The following is a 23,284-nucleotide window of genomic DNA, read 5'->3' as shown; positions in this document are numbered from 1 at the left end:
CTAGAGTTGTAACCTTACCACCCTTGTTGGGGATAAGGTAAGACTCAATTCAACTCAAGCTTCGGAAACCCATCTGACTCAACTGTATCCAAGAGCCAGTCGAGGAAGTACAGCCTTGGAGAGTTTGAAGTCTCATTCCACTCTCATTCCTGAGCAGCTCCCAAAAACCACTGCAGCTTTTCCATGGCATCACTCTAGATGGTCAGATTAAAATCCAATCTTTAAATGGCAGCTCTGCACAAAAGCAGAGGTTGGATGACAAGAGAGGAGAGCACAGCGGAGAGAACAGCTGGGTGCGGGCTGCAGCCAAGTCTTCTTTTTTTTTCCTGCTTTGCTTTTGTTTTCTCTGGAAGGAGTGGGGGAAGAGGAGGACACACTATTTTCTCTGTAATGGCCTTTTGTTTGGTGAATACAACATTTCCGTTCAGTGTTTTGAAGCTGTTGGTGGAATTTTCAAGCCCCACTTTCACAAAATCCCAATATACATGCAAAGAAAAGTCTTTGTATGTGTACCTCAGAGCCATTAGGAGTTAATCAGAGTTAAACATGACTGGAGGTGTTCTCGACAAGAATCAGGCTCGACAAAGACGTTTTCCATTAGCAGCCAATTAGTAAGAACCAGATGCAGCGTGTTCCTCAGGACAGAGATTAGGCCTGCATCCACCTGTCATAACAAATTATGGAGAAGCAAAGTCCTGCCCTATTTTACACTAGATGCTGACCCTCTAACCTCAACCTGATGTTGACTTTTTTCTACTAGAATGGACAGTAACATATGCATCTTTGCATTGTTACCTAAATACAACTACTATTTCATTAACATTCAACATTGGATTTGGCTTGAAACTTATTTTTCAACAAAAAGTCTGTGATACAAACTGGAAGTGTGGTGTTGAAGAGAAGTTGGCATTTAGGAAGACCAGGGTCTAATCTTACGGTGCACTCCATTTGAACTGGGAAGTAGGAACTTCCGAGTTCCCAGAGAATGGAAATTTCAACTGGAACACCCCTGAAGTTGGATTTCTGACTCGGAAAGTCACCAACCCTGACCTAAATATCTAAGACGGCTGCTCCATGCAACAGTAGTGAAAGCAGTTTATACTGTTTATATTCTAACTGTGCATATGTTTCTACAGTGATAATATGGTCAAAATACCTCCTAATGCATTGTTATCAAGCACAGCACAGGTTTTCCTTGAGGTGGCCATCTTTGTTTTAAGACTTGTACTAGAATCAACTTTGGATCACAGCATTCCTCGCTATGACGTCTGACGCCCAAGGTAAATGGAACACAACATTAGATGCTCTTCAGTTGCATTATGGGAAATGTAGTAACCAGTGTTTTTCAAGCTTGGCCCATACTATCACAAAAAGTTGAGAAATCACAGCCTCTACTGCTTTAATTTTAATCATTTTTTTTTTTCATTCTTTCTCTTATGAGTCACCCAACTTTATGAAAGTACAATACAAAATCACTGGACTACCCCTTTAATAGTGCAGCTCACAGCAATTGTGAGAAATCCATTTGTTAAATGCAAATCATCGTGTTTACCTGAATGAAATTATTTTTGTTGTCTGGTACTGTAAATAGCTATTTCAGAGACCCGTGCATAGGATTTAGTGGCATCTAGCAGCGAGCTTGGAGACTGCATCCAACCTGCCTCACCTTCCCCTTCTAAGTGTGTGGGAGAAACTATGGTAGCCACAAAACTTGTGAAAAGCATGAAAGGTCATATCAAGACCCAGTGTTTCATTTTTCCATTCAGGGCTACTGTAGAAACATAGCGGTGCAACATGGCAGCCTCTGTGGAAGAAGACCATTTCTCTCTGAAAACATTTAACAGCTCATTCTAAGCTAACAAAACACAACTCTTATTTTTAGGTCATTATACACAAATAAAAACATACTTATGAATATTATATTATACCTTCCCATAGATTCCCCTCAATCTTACACACTGGACTTTTAACTGAGATTTGCAAAAGATTTTTTTTTTTTTTCCCTTCCTGCTCCTTTAAGGTAACTGAAAAACAAAACAAAACATGAGGATCATAATTTCCCCTATCCCCTCTCTAAACATTGAATGGCTTAGGATTTGTGTGGGAAGTGGGAAGCAAAAGGGAGAGAGAGACATATGTAACATCAGACCGAGGCATTTTTCAGCTGCAGTCACACGCTATACTACTTGAGAATGGATCAGATTACTTATTCATTCAGTGTTGACTTGTTCCATAAAGTGACACTACTTTGGACGGGAGCAGAGGGAGTCATGGAAGAGAGCTGCTTCCAAGACAACCTCGGTACAAACTTCAGACTGTACGCAGACACAGGTAACAGTGCCAGATCATAGTGAATCTGTTAACCAGCAGCATAAGGCTGTGGTCTACTAACTCTAAAATACATTTCAAGAGAAAATATCTCAGCAAATCTGTCAATCCTTATAGGATTTTTTACTGGATTATTATACTGACTTTTCTTTCAAAGTGTCAGTGGGAAAAAGCTGCAACTGATTTTTTTTTTTTTTCAGAAGGAGCAGTGGATGTCAGAGGTAATGTTGGGCTGGCGTTTAGACTCCTGTCAGTTAAGTTAATGTTTGGACTGCTTCTCTCAGACCTGAGGAGCCCAATGATATTGCAGCCAGCTGCTGAAGCCACATTATTCATGACTCCTCCGTCAGTCCATTCATGTGCTAATCCGGTGACCCTTTACACTGCTAAAAACGTAGCCATCTAAAAGGGTCAATTAGCCCGCAGCGAGTCTTGAAATGTTCGCCTTAAAAACAACTATCACGGAGCTGCATTTTATGCCACTTGTTTCCAAACTCCATGAAATAATCAAATCCTGTTGACAAGAAAGACCCAAATAATGACAAAAAAATAACACTTGACTGGCGAATCATCATGAAACAAGTCGATTTGAAGGGCAAAACTAAATATCTTATAAGTGCCCATTTACTTATCTATTTATTCACTTAGAATCCTAAAATTCATGTGGCACAGAAGCTGCACAACAAAGAATTTCTGGCTGGAAAGCGCAGAGTAGCTTGACCACTGCGCTCCAGGGGGTGGGGTGGGGGATATAAACCGGTGAGAACACGTCTATAGAGGGAGGGAGCTTACAGCAACTCTGCATTTTGAGCTGTTTAAATCATGAATGAATGCACTGGCGACTTAACCCTACTTGGAGAATCTTTATTTTGGGCAGAAAATCTTAATATTCAACCCCGTGACTACTTTACGCACACATTTCAGAGTAAATAAAGAGATTAAAGTCAGAAACTCACAAATAGATGTGTGACTCCAACCTTGTTTCCATTACGCATTTGAAGCCCCAACACGAGCCGCGCTACAAAACGGTTCCAAACGCAAAATAAACAGGATCAATAATCAGCTGCTTACCTTCTTTACAGACTGCGGCGGGGGGAAGCCATAGCCCTGACCTCACTGGCGCTGGTTGTGCTGGTGCGGGTTTTAAAACACGTCTTCCTCATTGCAGAATTTGTCACACAACTCCCAACGCCACGGCTTTGCCACGAAAACAGCCCACTCTCACCCGCTGCGTGGTGCCTGCCCGCACCCCTCCGCTACATTCACCCCCTCCGTTTAAAAGCCTTTTGTCACCCCTCTGTTCTGCTCTCCGCAAACACACCGAGGAGTTCAGCTAATGAGGAGAGAGCGGGGACGAGGAGCCAACTTAAAGTGCGTAAAAATCAGATTCCCCTTTTACAGATCCAAACAAGAGCGCAGACTCCGCTGAAGTGTTGTGAAATCCAGATGAATTAAATGTAACAAATTCCGTTAGAAGCAGTTTTGCTGCAGTCGAGTCTTTTAGTGAAGATCCAGGCGGACTTTCGGTGCGTAAAAGCACGGAGCGTCGGAGCTGCTCCGTTCGCTGCTGACCGACCCACTGAACAGCAGCGCTTTAATCCTCAACCCGTGTCAAGCACGCATAAATAACATGGTCACTTCCGGTTGGCAATTTCACAATAAAAGCACAACTGTCAAAAAAAAATTATTGAGATGTATTATTTTGGTTTCATCTACTAAATTACTCTCACATTGGGATTTTAGTTTCAGCCCTATACATCTACGTAAGCATTTATGTTATGTAACTTCAAGCATATATAAATATTATTAACAACATTAAAAGACAGACTGCAAAGTGAGTTTGGTGCAAAGGGAGAGAGCTCTGCCCACACAGTCTGCTAAAGAGGACATTGAGTGATTTATTTATTTATTTTAAATCAAACGACTTCTCTATTGAATATCCTACTTCAGTGGCTTTCAAAATGGGGTTCGGGGACCAACAGGGGCCCTTGAGTGGGTTGTAGGGGGGTCCCCGGGAAAAAAAGGAATAGAATATTTTGACTTTTATCATATTTTTGGAAGTTGGAACAACAAAGGGAAAAAATGGGTGGCTGTTTGCATTGACTGTAATTTATAGTGATGGTAGTTTGATTACTGAATAAAGATTAAGACTTTTTTTTATCTTAAAACCTAAAATTAATAAAAAGGAAAAAGTTTCCCATTTAACCATAAGGCTGCAACTTAATTATTGTTTTCACAATTGATTATTTTGCCTATTATTTTCACAACTTATTGTAAAATGTCCAAAGGGGAAAAAATGGTCATCAAAATTTCCCAAAGCCCAAAGTGATGATTTCAAATTGGTTCTTTTGTCCAACCAGCAGTCCAAAACCGAAAAACTATTCACTTACTCTCATAAATGACAAAGAAAAGCTGCACATCTCTGCATTAGGAGGCTGGTGCCAGCAATTTGTTTTTGAAAAATGACTTAGAAAATGAATCAATTATAAATATAGTTGACAACTAATTTTCTTTCGATCGACTAATCAATAAATCGACTGATCATTGCTACTCTACTTAACCACTAAAGCCAAGCAAAATTCTTTACAGGCCTTCCAGACAGCCACTGACTTCTGCTCACGTCAGCACAAGGTGAAAATCATTAGTCAGTCAAACCAGCTTATATGTTTAAGCTTTTGTCTCAAGGAAAAGTCACCAACTTCCTGTCTTATGGGCCTCCTCTTTGGTTGACTTGACAACCACACACACACACACACACACACACACACACACACACACCAAGAGACCCTTCTCCTCTCTCTTCTCTGCATTGCTAATACCCTGGTGTGATGTCAGCAAGTCAGCGTCCCAACACTGGTGTAATTAGCGGCGTGAATGACTGGTGCTCTGGCTTGATTTGCATGTGAATGAAACCACTTCCCTGAATCAACTGGCCCGGGACAAGAGGAGGGAGGACAGAGGGAGAGAGGGAGGGGAGAGAGGAGCTGCAGGGCGCCGACCTGCATGTGGAAACGGGGAGGTGAGCCCCTGTAAACAAAACAGTGCTGTTTAACATAAGAAGTGGACATTAGCTAGAGAAGGGACAAAAGACTTACAGACCAATGAAAAGCCACTGAATCAAAAACAAATGTAAAAGCAAATTTTGTAGGATTTAAAACACCGTGCACCTACTGGGACCACTGATATTTGAGACTGAGTTATCACGTCATAAGATCAATTCACAGGGAACAGAGTAGAGTTCCCTGTAAAGTTATGCCTTTGGAATTACATCTTATTTGTTATTATGCTATTAGAAGTAAAATGCTTTAGTTTCTAGTCATGTGTCACCTCTGCTATGAAAAATAGAGTTTGCATCCAACATTGATATGATTAGCAAAATAAAAATGACCAGAATACAGTCAACCATGAGAAAATCAAACACACAGTTTGTAATTTGTGCTGCTAGGGGTCTCTTTCACATTAAAGCAATAACAAAAGACATAGCTTGTTGACTTTGTGAAATAGCATGGGATCATGGGAGTTGCTGTCTTCACTGTTCAACAACCATCACTGCAGATGAAAATCTATCAGACATAACTTAGGCAAAAATAAATTCCACAGATAAGATAATATTAAAGGGTTATTCATATCACACTTTGTCACATTTGCCATCTTCTTTCCTCAGTGTCTGATGTATTTCCCAGAGGCACATCACTACCTCGAGTAAAATACAAATTTCTTTGCCTTTAAACATTGTTGGAAAAATTCAACAAAGTATATGACACAAGTTTAGAGTTTTTAAAGAATTTAATGCCGAAATGTTACATACTATAGCTTTAAAGCAGGGGCCTGATTTCTATGATCAACATGTGGAGTCATTTATCAGCGTCAGCAACAACACAAACAGCACAATTGTTCCCCAACAGCTTGCCACCATCTCAGCTATTTTGGTTCCTTCTTAATCTCTCAAACATTCACATGGCAATAAACTCTGTAATGCTATCTCTCTCTTCTCTTGTTCATGCATCGAGTGGTAGTAGGAGTGTTAAACAACATCCCACTGTGCCTCCTCATTTGCTTATTTGTGTAACGCAAAATGTGTCAAGAAAAGGAAAAAAAATGTTTTCTGGCAATCAAAGCTTAACAGATTTGTGGAAGATTTCAAAAGGCAACTTGGAGGATGGATAGTGTGGAAGTGGGATAGAGAGTAATTAAAACAAGATTTGTGTACATTTTTTTTTCTCAAAGATCCCTGCTGCTGTCTGAAAAAAAGGAGGAAGAAGAAGAAGGAGAAGGAGAAGAAGAAGAAATGGAGAAAGGAAAATAAAATAAGCTTGCTTTCGAATAAAGAGGAAGAACAACCTTCTCAGATTTTGAGGACAGTGTCTCTGCGGTCTCTTTTCTCCTTTCAGGAATTGTTCCTTTGGCTTCCCTCACTGTAAAAACCATCCAGGAATTTAGTGGAATCAACTAATCTTTTCTCATTGACTTTACATAAATATACAAGTTTTATTTGTTCAAGTTAATTAAAGTTAAAATTTCCAGTATTTATTTTCAGCGCACATCAGAACTTTAAAGAATGAGTTCTTCTAACTTCAAGCCTTTTGATTTGAAATGAATTGAATGAATATACTGTACAGAGTTCAATCAACTCATTAAATTAAATTTCTAAAGAACAGAATCAGCATATTTGCAGATTTCCCAGCATGCAATGTCCTAAGAACCTTCTTTTTTTCATAGTTTCAAGAAAACACATATGATGGAAACTTAATGTGTGTCTCTAATACACACGGTTGCTTGTTTTCACTATGATCAAAACATTGCGAAAAAGGATGAAGGTTTGTATTAACTTCTTAAAACTTAATAAATTCACTGAGAGCAGTTTTACATATTGTCTTTGTGTCAATGCTGGAACAAAGTTGCTCCAACTGGAGTTCTTTGTGTGAAATGAAGAACTGACTATTCAAACCAAGAAAATATAAAAGGAAATCAAATTTCTTTGTCAGTGTGACTGAAGAGTTGTTGGTTCAACTTAATATCCTAAGCTTAATGAACATGTATTTCAAGTACAACTGAACTAATAAAAGTTACGTGACTAGAAAAAATGTTTTGAGTCATTACAAAGTCACATCAGCTTGTCTTTTCAAATTAAAAAATTTAAGGAAGTCTGGACACTAACTTTTTTAAGTTAAGAAAGGATTATTTTTACAGTGCTGGAGTCAGACTAAAGCTCTGCTATTCTGCTTAGTGAAAGCCATCTTTTTGCCCTGGATCCTCCTGTCACACGTGGCGGGGCGACTTGCACTACGTCTCGGTCTCATACATTAGAACATATAATCGCGGCCCCTTTACAAACACAAGAATATCAATTACAGCTCAGGCTGTACTTACGGCCTATCCACAAGATTTTACAAGGAGCCCTAAGTGACAGTGTCCTCCGCTCGGAGCAAACCACAGAATGGGTCCAATGGTTTGGGGCCAGCCATTTCCCCCAATAAGTCATTCCCTTTTCCCCAATAAACTTCTTTGACCTGCAGTGAGCTGGTTTAAATGCCATGAGAGGACTGAATAAAAGCATAGAGGCCAGCTCGGGGGACATACCACAGATAGCATTGCCTCCATAGACTCTTGGCATGCACAGAGATGGTAATTTTAGACAGACAGCCAAACAGGTTTACTCCCTTCCGAAGCATGCATAAGCATATTGAGGCTTTTGTCTCTATCAAAGCACAGGATGAGCGATATTGTAAATACATGTTCCCCCAGGGGCCGGGAGCCCTATCTGCAAGAAAGTTGTACTGCCTCAAAGGATCTTATCCTACATGAAACATAATTCACGTCTTACCGGGGAAGGAACTGATTTATATACTGCCCGATATGGTCAGAAAAAAAAAAACACTCCTGACAAATCAATGCCTTTATCTCCATTTGAAATGTAGCCAACATCCCAACATGGCCTCTTCATCTTTATTTCTCATCTGCTTTTTTAGGAACACCAGTCTCCTCTCCTTTCATGTGGCAAATGCTGATGGCTATCACTCTAGAGTCAACACACGAGGCAGCTGGGACTCACCCCAACAGCTGATAGCTCAGACATGTCAGGAGGGAGGGAGGGAGAACAGCTTCCTCTCCCATATAGCTTTTCTCTCCACTGTTGCAGTAGGTTTGTGCAGCAAATTAATTTCTAAATCCTGCAAGTATTTACACTGCCCAGAATCTGATCCCCAACTGGCTACTTCAGTCCCACTGTTGCAGACTTTTAAACCTACTGATCTGGAACTGAGGCAACCGTGAGTTTTGAGGGCAGAGTAATATTATCACACCATACCATTCCTCAGCAACCAGACCTGTTCTCTGCAACAAGAAGTTTAGTGAGCTGCAAGGGGGATCTCAAAAAACATCAAAGATAACTCAGAAAGTTCCCCAAAGAAGTATGAGGTGTACACATGGGTCAAGATTGGGTCTCCAGAACCACAAAACAGATTCTTAACAAGGTGAAGAATAACTTTAAAAAGTAGGGTTATTCCACTACTGATATAAGTATCTGAAAATGCCTCTGATACTCCCTGGTATCCCTATCAGCGAGTATGTAAGTCTCTGCACTGATGTGATACCACATCATGTATTCACCTCAAAACACAGCCCTGCTACCTCCAGCAGCATCTTGTACACTTTTTTTTCTCCCAGGATGGCCAAGTTATGTTGTCTGGAAAATTTTATAACATCTCTATTAAAAAGATAACTCATCTAAAATGTCTCAAACTGGATTTATGCTTGATGCCGGAGTTAATGGAAGTACTGCTGTAGATACGTATATGGTGTAGGTTTCAATATATAGTTCAGCGTTGGTTTTCTCTCAGTGATGGCAGCGTTAGACAAATGTGTCACCCATGATCAGGCCATAACATGCATTATTTTTATTTCCCAAAAGTTATGTATATGTTGACTGTGGACTTTGCATCAGGTAACTTTCATTACTGTGTATGAGACTATGTAGTGTTTACAGTCATTCACTGTGATGCAGTGTGGTGATCATGTGGAGCAGATTTGCAGTGTAATCACTTGATGTGGTACTGTGAAGGAGAAGAGGCTTTTTCAACTTTCTCAAAATTGTAATCACCGTCGACAATCTTCGCTGGCATTGAAAACTTATAGGAGAAAACACAAGTTGACACAGTTCTTATGGTTCTCACAGAGTATGTTCGTAGCCCTGACATGTAATTATAATTTTGAGAAAATGCACATCATCTGTACAGTGTAGCCATCATGCAGGTACACTGTAACCCCTTAATTCACGACCAGAAATATGCCTTAACAATGTTTAAAGGCTCATTTATGCTTAAAATGACATACACTCGTGGACAGAGCCTTCTGCATTAATTGTGTCCATATTTGTGATATGTTTTTAATGGCCACACCAACCACCACCATCTACAACACTGCCTCCGCTTTTGCTTCTCTCTCAAGAGCTACAATCTCCTCCAGTGTTGCCATGTTTGTTGTTTTCAGGAACGTCTGACTTTTCTTCTTCTTTTGCATAACTTTTGACTCTGAGCAATGCCCTCTGCGATGCAATGCTTACGTCCACGCAACATGAAGGGCACATGAAAGTATGTGCAGTAGTACAAAGTTCATACAAAGAAGGGGCATAAAGGAGCCATAAACCAATCTGCCCTATACATGCTTGGAACATTTGGAATTGTGTCACTGTGTTTCTGTAACTTTCCAAAACAAACAATAGCATAATTTTGAACTTTTTCTTTTATTCCTATCTTTGCACAATGAACACTATGAATCCTTTTTGAACAATTAATCACGTCTTGTCCTCTCTATGATGGCAGGATTTTCACCCATCCTTTGAATGTGGCTGTTAGGAACTACTATAAACACATTTTCCTTAAGATGTAGTCTGATCACACTTTGTTTGAAACCGTTCATTAAACACTAAAAGAACCTGTAGCAGAATTCAGTTAATACTTAATTGCTGGGTTCTGCATGAAGACACAGACCAACAAATCAGGCAAATGGTGCATTGAGGTCAGTTGAATGGCACGTTGGAGATGAGGTGGAAGTTGTTGTCAACCACAGCAGATAATACCAGTAACTTTGTTTGCTTACCTGCTGTTGAATAACTGCCCTTCCGCTACATTAAGGGTGCGATGAGTCATGTGAGTAAATGGCTGCTGGTCAGTATAAAGGTTCACTGGTCTTCCCAACTCAGCTCTAGTCACTGTGTATTCAGTGAGAGCAGAGACACACCAACCTGCCTTCCAGCGTGAACTCGCAGTACTTTGGCCCAACTACTCTGTCTAGAAAGCAGATTTAGTGTGACACAAGGCCGGGGGCTCACTATGGGTCCTCCACCCAAGAGCCCCTCTGTACCCATGTTCCCAGCAGATAAGTGGACATTATTCATCCCATGTTGAACATTAACTGGATTAATTCTGCACGGGTTGAGGGGTGAAATTGTATTTGTCCAACGGGAGGGAAATGGCAAGGAAATGAGGAGAGTAGCCAGCTTGGCTGAAATTCTAATTAGCTCAGGGGTTCGTTAGCACACAAACTCAAGTCTTTGCTGCGGAGACCTTGCAGATTCAGAGGCCTGGGTAAGCCATTAAGCCACAGAGGGGAAAACAGAGGTAGACAGTGAGAAAGAAAAGGGGTGAAATAGGGAAGAACGGACACTTAGTTTCATGCTTAAAGGCCCAGGGCAAGGAGGTGACCTTGTGGAGTGACTCCTCAAGGGGACTGGAGCTATTTTTTGCCCCTCCTGGCCCACTTACACAAGGGCTCTTCAGCACAGAGGAAAAACACACTCCAAGCCCTCCACCTTCATCTATCCATTAGACCATCCATCTCCACTGCAGACAGCACTCTCCAGGGCGACGCAGCTCAATTTCCAGCGTGCTGTGCCCAACAACGGCGGTTTGTCAATGAGCTTTTCTCAGCCAGTACATGTGGATTCTGATTCAAAACATAACTAGGTCATGCTCTGACTTTAAAAAAAGAGGAAGAGGGAGGAACAGTCGTAGGAAGTAAAGAAATACTGTAGTGGACGCAGTGGGATCTGAGGAATGGCAAACAAGAGAGAATGAAAAATGAGGTCTGACATTATTATTCCTGCGTCCGCGCTTTAGAAATATGGAGACATTTGGGAGAGGAGATCTAGTTTTCTGAGTGCGCAACCTTCCCATCTGTACTGAAAAGTAATCTCCTTTTAAAAAAAGTTGTGAAGTAACGCACAAGAATCTCTCACTTCTCCCCCAGCAACGCATACAGCCATGTCTCTGATGCAGAGCGATCGTGTGGCTCCTCCATGAATGAACCACCCACCTCCGAACCGCCCACATCCAGCACCCTGCAGCCATTTCTCTGGCTCAACTCTCTCATTCAGCCTCCACTGATGTTCCTCTTCCTCACCTTGTCATCATGACCCAGATGAGCGGTGTGGGTGTCGCTACTGATTTGCTGACTCCCTCTCAGTGTAGGTTTTTGTTCCATTCACTGCATCTAAATTAGAAATAATATGTTGTTTATTAGACAGTGTTTGGCCCTTTGTTCGACCCTTATTAGACCTTCTTAGATGGTAATTAGCAACCCATTACAACAGACCTGTACTGTAAACTCAAGTGAATTCACATATCTGCTACTTCCTCATTTAAAAACAATACGTGAACCAGATCTACCAAGTACAGGCCAAAATTATAGAGGCAGAGGAATATTTTATCTATGGGTGACCGCATAGACTTATTGTAATACTGTAGGCAAATAATGTAAATTGATTAAAAAAGTAGACATCGCTCATGACAAAGAAGGTGTGTCACAAGCAGCAGATATGTGATTTCACATTAGTTTACAGTACAGGCCTGTTGTAATGTGTCCCAAATTATCCTCTTTTAAGTCTAATAAGGGTCTAATACTCTCCAATAAAGATCATATTATTTCTAGCTTTTGTCTAATTTAATACACAGTACAGCTTCTTACATCTTATTAGTGTACTGTAAAATAAAATGCAACCCGGACTCTTATGTCGGGTGATCTTGCTATAACAAATCACCTTGCGACCCTCGCCTGTGGCCACAATCACACACCGACTGACCAGATGTTCTATCATTAATAATGAATATTAGCATACTCATTAGTTGGGTGGTGACCATGGTCTTGATATATGATCTTACCTCGTATTTTCAGAAAGCCAAGCCAACACAAAAGCCTTTATGCAGAGTTTGAGGGTTTGTATGTGCTGTTCAATATATCCAGGTGGGGGGAGAAAGTGCAAGAAAAGGAACATATGTTGAATGTGTATTTTGCTGCTAAGCCTCTGGAGCGGGCCTGATGCTCTGTACGGTTTTGGTACTTCCATGAATTTTAAATCTAGATATAACATGCGATAAAAGTGAAGGAAAAAGAATCAGAGGTTTTGTTGGGTATGAGTAGAGAAACAAAGGATTCAGGATTGAAATAGCAGGTGAGGAACGAAGAGACTGCAAAAAAAAATCTTTGCCCAAGCGATTGAAACAGCCTGTATTTGTGCAAAATATTTCATGTCAAGGAAGTGTTTTGAACTCCACTTTCTCCAGAGCTCTCCCATAATGGTTTAAGCTCAAACTTTTAGTTAAATAAACCCCAACACTCAGCTATGCCGCGTTTAAATATTTAGCTTTCGAGGACGGACAGGATCAGTCCATCAAACAGAGTTTGGCCTGAGGCTGTTCGATCCGCTGTGGAAAAAAATAGAAAAATGTACATGAACGGGGCGCCGTGCTTATGTAAAACTACACCATGAGTTTGGTTTGCAATTTGTTATCAACACAATTCAACTGGATGGAAAAAGGAGATTCTTTCAACATGCTCACTGGACGCCAGAGTTTTCCCATCATGGGTCCAGTCTGTGTTTATGTGTGTGGCTTTGGTTAAAATAATTAATGACAACAGAAACTACTCGAACATGAGTCATGATAGTCAGTTATAAATATACCTTCAGGTTCAATTTGACCTATTTATACAGTACCTACTTGCTGAGCACAAGTGGCAGCATGTTTGTGGTGGGAGGAGCAGCACTGGCATTGTGGCATTGTTCAAAGCACTTGAGTCTTTCCGTGAATAGGATTTAATTAGCAACTGAAACTTCAAGGACGATTTTGCTCGACATCAATCCACATATGACTGATCTATGGCCACAGACTGAGACATAACCACACAGTACACAGACACACACACTCTGTTAAATGACTCAGTATAAGTTGTGGGAAGAGTAAGGATCTAAAAGAAAGAAAATCTAGACTTTGGCCAATCACAGGTTTGTAAGACAGTCAATTGTTGTTTCTCATCCCCCAAATTTAATGGTCTGCAGAGTGACAGGTGCTGCTCAGCGATGCACTCTCAGTCAGTGGCACAGTACACACCCATTGAGTGAGAGGAAAACAGCCTGTAGAGCCAGAACATTTTAACCCATCAGGGCAAGTAAGGATTAATTTCAACCAAATTAGAGTAGGTGACTGTTGGAACTGTGGAAAGACCAACCAAGATGTTTTTGGTGAGTTTTAGTTCGCATTTTGTTGAGTCTGAATGAAGAACAAACATCTGCATGAATATATTGGCAATTGCAGTTGATGAGCTGGCCGATTATTGTGGTTACATACAGCAGCATATTGGAGAAAGGCAGTAAATTTGCTGAACGAGAAAGAAAGAGATAATCTCGAGGTGAGATCATATGCAGGCCTAAATAATGAACAGATGAATCTGAAAGAAGAAATAAGGAGATTAAACTGAGTCACTTAAGCTGATAGACTAGTAAAACAAGAGAGAACATATTCTGGAAGCCTGCAGAGACTCTTCAAAGGTCGCTTTTGATCTGATAGCAGCATTTCATCTTGAAGTGATTCCGCTTTCTCACATTTAGGCAATTTAATTTCCCCCAATTTCATCTTGTTACACTGTTTCTCACACATCTTGATCTCAGACAAAACAGACCATGTCCATGTCAATAAGGCCACCGCAACCATCTCCCCACAGGCTCTTAAAGGCCTGTGGAGCTTATGGATCGTAGAAGAAATTGCCATTTCCAGGACGTGACAGAGCGGCAGTATGTTTCATCACGGGCTGATGGAGACAGCGAACCTGGGGCTTTATATTGACTGATCGCTGCCGAGAACTGAGACTGTAGGCAGCAAGGACAGACGAGGCTGTGGAGAATAAGGCACGGGAGGAGGTATGAGTCACGTTGAGTGGTCTACACACACGCAGACAAAATCCCATTAAACAACTTTTATAAAACCGAGGTCAAACTTTCAGAGCAAACGCATCTCTCCAAGCAAAGACATACCTTCAATCCATCACTCCTCATGCCTTTTAAAATGTACTGTGGGCTTGTTTTGAATACCAGGCCTGAGAAAACGTCTTCACATCGAAGTCTCGATCCATCTGCAGCTTTTTCTTCACCCACTTCGTTCCCCACTCACTGCTGCTCCCTTACGTTCCCCCATTTAAAGCATGGCCCATTAGGAAGCAGTGAGAGAGAGCAGTGCCCTGAGAGAAACTAAATCACCCCGGCCCGCTGCTGTTTACACCAGACCCGGCCCGCCGCTTGAGCCGCTGTTTATTTGAACTGTGAACCTCCGTGTGAGGTGTGTGTGTGTGAAAGGAAAACTGTAAGTGTGTGTGTGTGTGTGTGTGAAGGAGAGAGAGAAAGAGAGAGCATGTGTAGTGTGGAGTTGGGGGGGAGGGACGGTTCCACACAAAACCCAGTGTTTCGCCCTCCGATTTCTTTCACACCTCTCTTAACACACTTTTCACAGCGTATTTATTCGCCCCGCGGGCTCCTGGCGCTCCTCGGGTTCTCCCGGCCACAGACAGGCCTTGTGCTGCACCAGTCAGGCAACAAGGAGGCTGAAAACAGACCTCTTGCACCCCCCGTGAAGCTTCAGACACAATCATGTCCTTCTGCTGACCCACACATATGACATCACAGGCTGGTTCTCACACATACACTCACACAGAAAACATACAGACACTTCTGCTATGGAGCATGCATGCACATATGTGAGCAAGAATGCATACAATTGTATGCTATTTTGTCTGTAAGGAACTCAGTGGCTGAGTTGCGCCAACAAGGATTTATGCTTAAAACTGATTAAATCATGGTTTAACTTCAAATTACGTTGCACCAAACTTTTAAACTTGCTTAAAATGTAGAAAGATTAAAGTGAAACTTCTCTATATGGCTCAAATTAGTTTTTACTCTAAACATAGAATTTTATCATATTGCACCAAAACCTTAAACTCCAATTTAAAATGTGATCTGGTTTTAAATTTATGCTTGAGTTGGTTTGACTTTTTGAGAAAAATAATCAAGTTCCTCAAGAAAGTTAAGAGACAGACTCAACCCAATTTAGTTTTATAATGCATCTCCTCTGTCTTTCACCTCAGTTAATAATCCAGCCAACAATTTTTTCTCATAGGAGGAGAAATTAGAGCTTCTCTATCAAGCCAGTTAGCCAGCAGACTAACTGGACGAACTAAGTTTTTTTTTTTTAGCTAGCTAGCAAACAATATCATATTTAGTTAACATTTTCTCAACTTTTTATCTGGCCAAACAAAGCTAGCTAGCTAGCACATTTAGTTATTTTTTCACTAGCTAGTAAACAATACATTGTTTTTTTTTATTATGTCTTTATATTATATGTTTTATTCTTTTATACTTGTTAGGTCCCAATGGCATGATTAACTTTTTAAAATGGCTGCCTTTTTTGGATGAACTGAGATCCAGTCGATACTTCAGCTAACAAGTACTCTTTACTCACTTTACTCTTTACTTAAATTTTAGTTAGCTAGCAAAAAATATTACTTTCCCCCCCGTTCTTTGTAGCTAGTTAGCTATTAATGCAACATTGGGGAATTCAGAGCAGTCAAAAGTAAACTGTTTCCTCCCTCTTTCATCCTTAGGTCTCAACAGCACTCAAATATATTTTTTATTTAATAATTTACTTTAATTTGGGTGGGCAAGCATCTCCATATTGATTAGACTTTAATTTTGTTTTACATCAATAAACTTGTTATTTACTAGAGTAGGATTAGTTTCTAATTGTGTAACAGAGCTCTGCCTAAATCTAAATCTGAATTTAAACCTGGCTTTACTACAACTACTACTGATTAGAACAAATATTAGATCAAATCAATCTGTTGGTGCAACACACACACACACACACACACACACACACACACACACACACACACACACACACACACACACACACACACACACAACCCGGGAACAGTAAGGTTAGTGTGGGATTGGTTAAAACAGTCGAAAGGATAAGAAGACCTGAGAATCAATGAAGCCACTGTTTAAAAGGTGCAGACTGACTGGACGAGAGCAACGTTGAATATGAAAGGCTGCCAAGTATTCAGACAGGAGAACAAGGACACACACTGAGGAGACACACATATACACCTGAAATATGAACACATAATATACACAAGCATACCAACATGTGCACAGAGCTGGGTTATCTAAGTGCGGGTGTACTGAAAGACTTTGCATTTACCTTTTGGTGTTTTTTTCTTTTTCTTTTTTTTTAAGAGACAAGCTGCTGCTCTTTCAGCTCTGTTTATGTGTGGGTGGTTCTGAATTGGCAGCAAAGGCGTCACTGGCCATAAACACGCCATTCATTCTTATGATCAAACTGACAATAAAAATGATATAACATAGTTTTTTTTGTCATCAGATTCCAACGTGTGTGAGGCACGAAAATGTAGAAAGAAGACCACAGGAGACGAGAGGAAAAAGGAGCAGCCAAAGCCTGGTTTGAGTTAAAAAGGATGAGAAATAAAGTGATCATCAGTATCAGTTCTCCTAAAGAGACAGTTCGGATTACTTGAACTGTGGCTGTATGAGGCACTTATCCATAGTCAGTGTGTTACCTACATGGTGGTAGTTTTGGTGCAACATGATAAAATTCCATGTTTAGAGTAAAAACTAATTTGAGCCATATAGAGAGATTTCACTTTAATCTTTCTAAATTTTAACCAAGTTTAAAAGTTTGGTGCGACATAATTTGAAGTTAAACCAAAATCAGTCATTTTACCTCACAGAACACAAGCGTTGCTGATCTACCGCTGCCTTGATCAGTTGGTTTGTTTGTATTTTTTCTGTGACTTCAGTGTTTTAAAAAAGTTAAAAAGAAAGAGAGAGAGATATATGGCTAATATAACAGCACTTTCCTGTCAGAAATGGCTGTCTGACAGCATGGTAATGCAGTGAAAATATTCTAAATATAATGTACACTTAAACTGATATTAATACTTTTAAGCATGTGGCTAAAATCTCCAAACTGAGGGTGTTCAGACCACCGTCTACTGTAGGTAATACACTGGCTACTGATAAGTACCACATACAACCCTGCTGCAAAAAAACCCAAACTTTCCTCCTTTTAAGTGTATTCACACATACCAAGGAATGACCAGTCTAAAGACCCTGTAAATCACTGACTTGGAGCTATTTCATGGACGAAAAGAAAAAAGCTGCTCCCTGAAGCGTGGAACAGCTAATCACTGTGTATCATTCTTCTCGCCTCTGTTGCTGGGCTCCACATGTCTCCACATAAACACTCATTTTAACCAGACAGAAACACACAGAGAGACACATGATGCTGCACAGTCACGCACTGGGCGTGTGTGCCAAAGAGCACATGTACGACACATTCCCTCACACACAAAACCGCGCAAACAATCATATCAGTGTCTTTACAAGCTACTGTTTTCTCTAAAATTCATGCAAACCCATCAGCTACAACAGAGGCTGACATATTAATCTGTGAAAAGGCAAAGTCGATATCCCCCATGTCTAATCACATCACAGCACAGCAGCTCGAGTATGTTTGGTGCCTGCTCTGGCTCCTCTCTGGTATCTGGGGCAGCGTACCAGCCAGTAGAGTAAACTCTGAACAGGAAAGGCTTCTCTGTGTGTGTGCATGAGTGTGAGTGTCAGCGTGTGCATATGTGCATGCCAAGACTGTGCCAGCCACAAGACTGATGCTGGCGTCAGAATGAATCACAGTCAGTCTGCTATTTCTTCCCTGCAGCATACCAAGAGGTTAGCAGAGGGAGAAAGACAGAGAGAGATCATAAAAACAGATCATAAAAGCAACATCAATGGGTGATAGACCGAGCGAGAGAGGGAATCATAAAAGGGAGTGTGAAAAGCAGGAGGGCTTGTGAGACAATGCTTGAGAGGGAAACACAATGAGGAAGAAAAAAAAAAACACAGGGCAGAGATGGAGAGCACATGGTATCACCAAGCCCATCCATCTGCAGCCAAGCTACATGCCAATACATTCAATGCATTCTCTGGCTCTGACCTATGGATTTGCCTAATTGTTGGTTCACCCTTCCATTGTATGTACACCTACCAGTGGGATAGGAGGAGGACACTGTTTAGACAAGATTTCCTATTGGTCTGATCCATCACTTACTCTGACACAAGGCTGCTGCCATGGTATCAGCCAAGAAAAGGCTAGAATTTCAAGACAATTAAGGTAGTCCCATTAGTTGCCTGTTGACATCAGTTAAAGCCTGATCACAAAGCAACTAAAACATCAACATTTCTTGGGAAAAAAAAAAAAACATCAATTCATTTCAATAGAATTAGTACTTGTGGAGGTGAAGCTGAGTCAGTCTTTGACGCTGACCTGGTGATCTTTTGTGCTGTTGACCAGTGACAAACAGAGCCAGAGAATCCAAAACAGAATACGCTATCATAGCTTATTAGCTGTGTTGCACCATCCAGATGCAAGATAGCGCTTCAATAATCTTTTACTATCCCATTTGCAACTGAGCTAATTAGCTTGTTAACATTAACTGTATCGAGATGGACAACGGGGCAACTTCCCAAAAGTGAAGCCAAAACAGCTCAATATAGGTCATAAACCCCGTCCTCTCCATGTCAGCAGATGGGACATGGGGCAAACTGCAAAAAACACGGTACATGCAAATAAATTTTTACTAAAGATGTGTTGTGTAATTTTAGATGGTTTTTATCACACTGCTGTATATTCATGTGTTCATGTTTCTGATAAGTTCGATTTTAATTAGTTATTTGAGGCTATAAGAAGGGGGTTTTACATCATGAGTGACAGTTGAGCCCTGCTTGTAACCGAGCTGGCCAGGTGTATGGGCAGGACCTCGATACTGCGGCTCCAACACTGATCACTACTGTGGAGACTGGCTCTAACACACCAGCACCAAGTGGCAGCGCTCATATCTGGGATATTACCTTTACTTTTTACTTTAGCCATTTTATTGCAACGCTCACCTACCCATGTACAAATGTTCCACCAAAACAAGTTCCCCTCCAACATGATTTAGTAGGGGCATTATTGCTGCATCCAAGACAATTGTGAGTGGTTTTAAGAAATACACACAAGGCAGAGGATTTTTCCCCCACAGCAGAATGATAATGTGTGGTACCCAAACTCTCACCACGATGCTGACACAGTGCTGGCTATGCAAGACCAACTGACAGTTAGTAAGCTGGCTAGATCTGAGAAATCTTGGCTGTGTTTTAATGTTTTAAGGATACTCTATGGTGCATACATTTACATGCTCAGAATTTGGAAACTCAAAATGGTGGACAGTAAATATGATGCATTTTATAGCAAAGAGGAAGTGATTTCAGACAGTGTCTAGCCATGGTCCTGGCTGGCTAGCATTTTAGCGAGTAGCTTGCTAGTTACAGTAGTCAAAAAACTAATCTTTTGAGTAGTTCCTACACGCAGACCTTCACTCTGCAACTTTCTGGAGTGACCTGGCCATAATCACCCACAGTCCTCAGTCAATATAGCCAATAGCGGGCTTCCAGACTTGAAGTCGACCCCGTAGCACAGAGACCAAGAGAAAACCTGACCAGTGATCTCTATTGATCGTGAGCTATTTTGCATTTAGCTGCTGTGGCTGACCCTGCTTGTCCATCTGATCCTCCAAAGGCCAAAGAGCTTACCAACAGATCAGAGCACTGCTTCACCATGCATTGTGAGCTACATTGATTACACATAAAAATCAAGAATCAACTATTTAGTATTTCAACAGATCCTTTTGGGGCAGGCTTTCATTTTCTCAAACAATATCTGATCAATACACTGGATGAGTCAGCAGGTCTTTCAGGGAGAATCATCCCAAGCTTCCCCGCATCTTAATTGGAAAATGAGTAGAATGATGTGTGGACATAAAGAATAGCTTATAAAAATGTCTCCCATGTTGGGGAGCGGATATGAGAGAAGCACAATTTTTGATGACATAGCACAGATCTTGGGGTGCAGACAGAACAGCCTGAACAACACATGAACCCCTCGCATCTGGGACACATTTAGTACCCATGTGCAATGTATTACATATTTCTGGAAACGAAGACACGCTCGAGCCTGTAATCTGTTGATGGGAGTTTATTCCCATTGTTCATGGTTTGGTCTGTTGTGACTTCAGCATGGTAAGCAAAGTTTTTCTGAGGAGAGCTGACAGAGAATGACTGAGGGATGACGGAGGAACAGAGACAGAGAAGCTGAGGTTAAAGTAGAGAAAGTCAGATGAAGCGGAAAGAAATAAAAACTACTAGGCTAAAACAGTCCAACAAAGTCAGTGCAGCTCTTCCACCACCAGACTCCTCACAGTCACAAAATTCTCAGCTGCAAATGACTGTTTTAGAGCAGAGGGGTGAAATTTGTCACCCTCATGGTCGGCAGGCTAGGTAAACTTTTAAGATCCTGTGTCGGCCTGCAAACTCTGATCATCAACTTGAGAAGCTGAGGCTAACTTGGCACTATACTGACCTTCAAAAGGGGGACAGTGAGAGTTGAGGGCACTGAAAGATGTTCGTGTTGGGCTCTTAAAGGAATACTTCCTCAGCATCATCCACTAATGACCACAATGACTTCGGCAACTGTAAAAAAAATGTTTCAGAGTCCATGCAAAACTGAAACAAACTCACAGAGTGTACCTGTAGACCGCAGCTGCAGTCCTATAAATCCCGCCGGGTGTAAGCTAGTTGAATGTCTTGCCTAATTATTCTCAAGACAAAGGAAAAAATAAATAAATAACAAACTTGCTACGCACAAGTCTGGAACCTCCTTTTCTTGGTTGGCAGTGTTAATAATTGCCTACAACTTCTCTTTGTAAACTCTACTTTATTCTCCTGTTAATCTTAACCAAAGTGGCCTGACAATACAGTACACCCAACTTCACTCTTGAGGGTTCACAGTAGGTTCACTTAAATATTTCACATGTAAATGTATGTTCTAAATAATAGTTTAAGTGCTTTACATGTTAAGGTAAATAATTATCATATGTTACATGGTAAACTTAATTCTGCAAGTCTATTATAATGTTGTGTAAGTTTTACTCATGAAATATATATACACATAAATATATGTACCCAGTAAACTGCACAGCTTAATAAGGAACACAAAATTAACATAGTAACATAGTAAAATAAAAACGTATTTTTAAAATAATTATAAAAGCTATAATGCAATTATTAAGCACTTGTATTGGTTCTCAGAATCAGCAAGTGCCTAAGTAATTATACTCATACTTGGTTTACGAAAAAGTGGTATCAATGCATCCCTGATAAATTACTGAGTGTGTCCTATATTGATTGAAAAAGCTGAGTTCTCCTGCTGTAAAATATATTATTCTTCCTGCATCCAATGATGTCACTGTGATGTCATTGGTGTTGATTGGATTTCTGTCCACGCCTCTAGGTAGCCATTGGGTGTGCTAAATGAGCATTTTTGTCACCTAAAACTGTGTTTTGGTCAACAAAGTAATGGCTATAGGGTAGGGGGGATGATAGACAGTAATGTGGGCGTGGGAGTGGGCACTGCTGGCATGGCTCTGTGAGCAGGAGAACTCAGCTTTCTTCGTCAAATAAAGCAGGACTGAGCAATTTATTGCCAACTGGACAGCCACATGACAAGTGCTGAATTTTCCCTTTAAGTTATAGTTCTAAGCTGCTCTGCAGTCTGGTGGTACAGCAGCAGATACTTCTGTATCTCTTGCTAGATGGCAGCAGGGTGAACAGACTGTGGCTGGGGTGGGTACTGTATGGCTCACAGCAAGAAAACAAATAAGCATAATTCTCAAAATGTTAAACTATTTCTTATTAAAAACTCTTACTGCGTATTATTTATTGCCTATTCCAAATATCATTCCTTGACTTATACCACTACCCTCAGGCCTCTAATATTACAGTAATATGATATTATATTGTGCTGCTGCATGAGTTCTCACAGAGACCATACAAAATCGATGTTCAGTTTTTCTTGGTCAATAAGTACCAAGTAGTGGGAATGCTTCCAATTGGATTTTTTTTGTGTGTGTTTGTCATTTTTCATCATGATAGATAGACTGAAAGTAAAAAAATGATGACTGCTTTGGAGAAAAGGGGTAGTAGGTTAGAACAACTAAGATGTAAGCCTGACAGTTCACTGACATATTTTGCACTAAACTGCATCAATAATATATTACTGTACCACTGTACAATCTTTGCTAAAAATTAATTTCTTTCCAAAACATTACTGAGTACAATATAATTTAATACTGTACATAATGAGCAAAAATGGTATGAATCCAAAGCTGCCAGGTTCTACCACTGACCCGAAGCCACATTAAATCCTAATATGCAGCACACAAACCAACAAAGACATGAGGACATGGCTTTAATAAAACCTAGTTAACATGAAACTTAGTAAGATGGCCCACCCAACCCCCGTCTAAACCTCAGAGCAAACCTCAGTCAGCCTCTGTTTAGAGTCAGCACCCTACTGGTGGCTCGCTACCGTGTCCACTGGCTCTCCAGGCAGAACGTTAAGCAGCCGAGCCGAGCAGCGGTGAGGCTACTGGCCAAGCAGCCGCTCGTTAGGTCTGCGGGGTGAGACAGCCACATCTGGTCTGCCTGCACCCACTTAGAGCCCCACCATGGTCTACT

General features: G+C 40.9%; 1 protein-coding gene across 3 annotated transcripts in view; it reads right to left on the bottom strand.

Annotated features, from left to right (window-relative positions):
- Nucleotides 1-23,284, bottom strand: part of prickle2b (prickle homolog 2b) — a 125,571-nt gene that overhangs the window by 24,576 nt on the left and 77,711 nt on the right. Inside the window, exon 1 of one of the 3 annotated variants that reach the window (XM_084729447.1) lies at nucleotides 3,400-3,921. The exons of the other annotated variants lie outside the window; for them this stretch is intronic. The gene's annotated coding sequence lies outside the window, so the exon portion shown is untranslated. Of the gene's footprint in view, nucleotides 1-3,399; nucleotides 3,922-23,284 lie in introns of those variants that run through there. 3 annotated transcript variants of the gene reach the window in all.

This window comes from Lutjanus erythropterus, chromosome 2 (assembly GCF_056507025.1).
Source record: "Lutjanus erythropterus isolate fLutEry1 chromosome 2, fLutEry1.hap2, whole genome shotgun sequence".
Classification (NCBI taxonomy): domain Eukaryota; kingdom Metazoa; phylum Chordata; class Actinopteri; order Lutjaniformes; family Lutjanidae; genus Lutjanus; species Lutjanus erythropterus.
The sequence above is the reverse complement of the archived record's forward strand: the minus strand, read 5'-3'. Positions and strand labels throughout refer to the sequence as shown.